Raw genomic sequence first — 5,774 nt, 5'->3', positions numbered from 1 at the left:
TCTCCATATTTCAGCCGCTGCGACACCTACTTCTTCAGAATTCCGTGTGACTCGACTGCTGCAGCCTGACGCTCGGACCTGAAACGGCAGCTGAGATCCAGCTGACGTGAACTCAACATCTGGCCGTGCCACGCCATTGGTTCAGCTGTCAGCCAGGTAAAAACCACGTTTCCATCATCCAGTCGAGCGTTGAACATCTGTGGCTGTGAGACGCCGTGATGTTGAAGAAAAAACACCTTACATTATTTTACAGAAAATACTGCGATCATTCCATCAACATCACCCTCCGTGACTCATCGTACCACTGCAGTACCGACAGGGTATCGCAGCCCGGGGCAGTGGATGGTGATGGACCACAGCTACCACTAGGCTGGAAACCAAACATGTTCCTGGAATTTCCTGCTCCAGTGTGTCCAGTGTTGATCCCAGATCTGGACTGAAGGTAGAAACTCATTATTGACTGGGAATATTAACAATATTAATCAGAATAAATGAGTGGGAACAGAAAGAAAACACAAATGTGATTTAACAGGAGTAATCAACGCAACTTGTCATCATATGTATGGTGTGTGTATATATAACTTGTCATCATATGTATGGTGTGTGTGTGTATATATATTAGATAAATATATTTATACACATATATTTGTGTATATATATTTATACAGAATGTATGTACATGTGTGTATATACTTACATGGTATAATGTACTATATATATATATGAATATACTATATTAACACATATTTACACAGTATATAAATATATGAACATATATCTGTACATGTATGTACATATCCTTCTGTAGTGACTGAACGACTAACAACAATATTAACATGAAAACGTCCAGAACATCATCACCGTCATCAGCTCCACAGCGCCATCATATCACAAGGACATGTAACAAAATATGATTTTTGGTGATCTCGTACCAGTACCAGTGTACCTTCTTTTGTTCCCCATGCATAGTGGCTCAACACTTGGCATGCGTGACGTAAAGCGGCCCTTGGGAGAGACTAATTGGGCACCGCCGGCGTAAAGACCGCATTCCAGGAATGTTTCACTGGGATCATGTGCCAGCAGGGAACACAGTATTCTGGAACATTCCGCTCACCACTCTCTGATGGCACCAGTATTTGGATCTTTAATCTAAAATGACGCCTCTAACATTTTATGACTTCACACTTGTTCACTGGTTCTTTGAACAGGTGTGAGTTAAACTTCCAGACTGTTGTAGTTAAGGATTGAGTTGTTGATCGTCATCACGTGCACGTCCTCCTGTGGGGACGTGGTCGTTCTGTGTTTGGGGGATATTTGCAGCAGACGCGGTCTAACGGCGCCACCATCAGGGGTTTGATCTGCAGGCTGCGGCCGAGCTGCTCCATCCGTTTGAAACTGTGATGACGACAGTCACGCTCCATCTGTCCCGTGCGCTATGTTATTTTTGGAGGATTGTTAACTGGAGTCTGGAGTCAGAATAATGAGGCCCAGGTTTCTGTAAATTATCAGCAAATTATAGAGGAATCCTCGTCGACCTTTTCCTCAAATCAGTCTGTGTTTAAAAAGAAAGTTTGATGATTTCCATGTTGTTCAGGGACAGGATGATGAAAGGAGGCCAGCGCTGCTGTGGTGTGGTGTTTCCTCCTAGAAGTCTCGGAGGATTGTTAACTGGAGTCTGGAGTCAGAATAATGAGGCCCAGGTTTCTGTAAATTATCAGCAAATTATAGAGGAATCCTCGTCGACCTTTTCCTCAAATCAGTCTGTGTTTAAAAAGAAAGTTTGATGATTTCCATGTTGTTCAGGGACAGGATGATGAAAGGAGGCCAGCGCTGCTGTGGTGTGGTGTTACCTCCTAGAAGTCTCTGTCATCCTGGGATTTTTTTTTTTTTTGCAAAGATGAAGGAAAAGGTCATTTGATCAGCGTCCCTCCATTAGCCTAATTGATCATTATTCTTTGTGTTTTTGTTCAAAAATGCAACAAAAATCAATAGATGTGTGCGTGGGAAACATGAGGAGTGTAAGTACTGGGTATCTCATCTTTTGCATTAAAATAAAAGACAGAGATGATAAAGATATGGATCAGATTAAATATTCCACCAACAATCGATACGCTTCTTCAGACTTCTGCCCCGAGCAGGAGCAGGACGTTAGCATCGTTAGCATACCATTGACCTGAGTGGATCACATGAATATTATGGTAATGACTCTCCGGAGCTCACAGAGCAGTTTATCACGGGGGGAGGAGGAGGATGGTGAGGGGGGGGGGGGTGTCTGCCTGTCTATTCATACTCTTCAGATGCAGTACACAACACCGACCACATGTAAACAAACCAACAGTAAAACCTTAGTGCTGGACCTGAGGGACCTGACCGGTCCACAAAGAACTGAACAGTGAGGAGATCTCACCCACTCTTCACCCACCCACCCACTTCAGTTTCCCACCATCAAAGAGTCGGTTCTCCGTCCAGGACCGTAAAGGTCGGGGAACGTGCTCAGACTTTAACTCACCCTTTTCTCTACCTCCCAGTTTGGACCTAATTAAAACAAGGGTGATTAATAGATGAGAGATTGTTGTGGAAAACCTGGGGTCCCAGGGAAGACCCCCGGTCTCAGATGTGTAATGTGAAGGCTTAATGTTCTGTACGTCGGGGCTCGGAACAGTGAACCAGGGAAAAGTATAAAATTCTTGGCAGTTTCCTCACAGCCGGGGGAAAAGACATTATTTCTAAAGGTTATTAGAGTCGGAACAAAAATGATGTGAATTATTTCAATATTTGGGTTAATGTATGGGCTGGAGAGGAACTGTCCGTCCCCAGAAACAGAGACAGCGGGTGGCCGCCGCCAGCGTGACAGAGGCCTGAGAAGATGATCAGAGCATCGTAGGGCGTTAAATTAGGGTCAACTTTCACCAAACACAAGAGCACACACTGATGGAGGATCAGACACCTGCAGCACAGACACAGCATCAGAGGATCTGTATTTACTTACACCTCAAACTACATCAGTTCCATCTACTGTGCATTAACTTAAACGTCCACAGAGCAGTGACACATCCAACCGTGTCACTGCTTCACCTCACAGTTCCTTCCTCTGAGCGCGCGCGCACACACACACACACACACACACACCCACACACACACGCAGACATGAGGACTAAAACGCACACTTTAACAAAAGATCTGCTAAATGTGGCTCTCCATCACTTCTGCCATCCCACTGGTGCCAGGATTCAGCTGTTGCCACAGAACCTCCCCCCCCCGAGCCCAGTGTGAAGCCTTCTCAGAATCAACAATGTCAACACAGCCACACACAGAGACTTCACATTTCCAGAAAAATCACAGCAGCACAAAACTCCACATTAATGTCATTTAAGGCTGTGTGTGTGTGTGTGTGTGTGTGTGTGTTTAGACCTTCAGAGTTCTCTAGCCTCTGGTTGTTAGGCTCGTGGACTTGGCAGTTTATTTTGTCTGTTTCGGCAGGTCACTCAATTTCTGTTCTGTTCTATTGTTGCTCTTTAACGTTCAGTCATGTGACCAGCCACGAGAAAATGGGGAACAAGTCTAACAAAGATCAGTCTAAGTCTAAACTTCTGGAAGCATTTTGGTACAAATAAGAATAATTTAAAAAAAGCAGCTCTCATTTTGGCTGACTGATCATGTTGCTCAACACAATTTGCAATGTTCGGGTTAGCGTTAGCGTTAGCAGCTTACCTGTTGTTATCCTCTTTGAACTGGGCATGCTCAGCTGGATGCTTCCAAGCTAATGACACGTTAGCTCTGCTAGCTCCTGTTCTCCTAAACAGAATGCAGGGGCAAAATTCAGCATTCAGTCTGCAGAACTGGAAGCTGAAACAGCTGATTTTGATCAGTGGGGAGGTGACGGAGGGGTGTGTGTGTGTGTGTGTGTGTGTGGGTGTGGGAAGGGGGTGGGGGGGCGGTCAATCGGTTCACCTCTGGACAAACAGCTCTGTCTGTGGACTTTGTAGACTTTAACCCAAGATTACATTCTGTTCTGCAGGAGTTTGTTTTAACACTGATTAGAATGACGCTGCCTCTCCAACCTTCAGTAACTGAGGCCACTCACGCTGACACACAGGTACAGATGGGCACGATTATATCTGTTATGAAATTTGACGAGCCCCTGCAGGTCGAAGGAGGGAGTGTCCGCCTTCGGTCGTGTTAATGGAGTTATTGATCATCCTATAAGGAAAAACGACTGTTTCTGTCGGAGCACAAATGCATTTAGAACACTTCACTCAGCCTAGACACAACACAACCTCCACCATCACGCTGACCCCTGCTGGAGATATCTGAGTTGACTCCTCTCCACCTCCTGAGGTACCAGCATTTACTTTCAAGGTTGACTTAACCCCTTCCTCCCCTCGGTGTGGAACACCCTCTCTGCTGTGAGAGACGCTTAATGAGCCACCAACATCAAAATGGTCGACTAATTATACACAGAGGACGGTGGTGGAATCACTCAGCAAACACCCCCCCCACAGGGCTTTGGGGTTAATTTATCTTGATTGCACATGTTCATTAGTGAAAGTATTAAAGAGGTCCAGGTTTCATCTGTTCCAAATGAAAACATGATAAAGAATCAAGTTATTAGTTATAAACATCCATCTTCAACAGCTATAATGGAAAGGGTGGGGGGGGGGTCGAACCAGGTGAGAAAACATGTCCAACTGTGAAAGTGGTGGGGAAAACGTGTACATAAGTTAGCACAAAAAAAAATAAAAAAATCTGTTACGTTGTTGGCGTCAAGTCCAAATATATATTTGATCAAACCTTGTAGAACCAGATCTGTCTGAGGACTTTTTGACTGTGAACCTGACACACACTGGACTGGGAGTGACTCACTCCTCCATGATTCTCCTCAGACTTGGACTCTGAAGTCCAGATGAAGCCCCTGTGGGAAAGCCAAAGCCGTGGTTTTCCCACAGGTTCTACAGTGAAACCCCGACGTCTTAAAGATCGACGTGTTCCGCGGGAGGACGCCGCCGTCCATTTAACTGTCAGCTGGAGTCAGAACGTCAGGTGCTGGAGTTCCTGTTAGAAACTGTTCACAACAAGAACCCTGCAGCCACATTAGAAAAATCACTAAATCGGTCCCTGGTCTGCGGCTCCTCACTGGTATCGACAGGCTGTAAATGAACCTCTGTGTTCCAAATGTGGACGAGGCCAAGGCTGTGGAGAGTTAAGTACAGCACCACAGAGCGAGACAAAGATCGGAAAAGGTGACCACGTCTGACAAACGCGGCAACATCGATGACGACCCCAGCTCCTGGTGTCGACGTCAGCTCCTGGTGTCCAGATGTAAAGACTTTGTTGTTTGGTTTTTCCTCTGAACGGGAGTGTTGTTTATGAAGTTGACACTATTTTTGATAAAGATCTTAAAGTAGAATTCATGTATTTTTTTCAAGATGTGAAAGTACTAATTGATTAACAAAATGGTTTTATGTACTTTTTTAAAAAAAAAAAAAAAAGTTTTATACTTTAATCAAACGGCAGCCCCAGACCACTGAAGTGGTCACTTTGTTTTTTTTTTTTAGATTGGACCAATGTTTAGGTGTCAAGTGCAGCGCAGACGATCTAATGTTATCACCCTGAAAAACTTCATTCAGACTGTGAAACCTATCAGCTTTGTATCTATAATTAGACAGTATAACTTGAGGGTAAAGTTAAGAGGTAATTACTCCAGACAGCGGCCGGGGCAGTGCTCTGAGACTGGATCCATCAGGAAGCAGAAGGCTGTAGAGGAAACGTGAGCT

The 5,774-nt window shown here is 44.8% G+C and overlaps 1 long non-coding RNA gene across 1 annotated transcript in view; it reads right to left on the bottom strand.

The window, feature by feature from the left end:
• Positions 1-1,123: 1,123 nt before the first annotated feature.
• Positions 1,124-5,774, bottom strand: part of LOC103378896 (uncharacterized) — a 110,477-nt gene continuing 105,826 nt past the window's right edge. The window contains exons 5-6 of the long non-coding RNA XR_003049783.1: positions 1,851-3,795; positions 1,124-1,641 (exon numbers count right to left, since the gene is read on the bottom strand). This is a non-coding gene — a long non-coding RNA (uncharacterized LOC103378896). The remainder of the gene's footprint in view (positions 1,642-1,850; positions 3,796-5,774) is intronic.

The sequence above is a fragment of the Cynoglossus semilaevis genome, chromosome 5 (assembly GCF_000523025.1).
Source record: "Cynoglossus semilaevis isolate Cse_v1.0 chromosome 5, Cse_v1.0, whole genome shotgun sequence".
In the NCBI taxonomy this organism is placed as follows: Eukaryota; Metazoa; Chordata; class Actinopteri; order Pleuronectiformes; family Cynoglossidae; genus Cynoglossus; species Cynoglossus semilaevis.
Note: the sequence above shows the minus strand (reverse complement) of the source record. Positions and strands in the feature narration are given on the sequence as shown.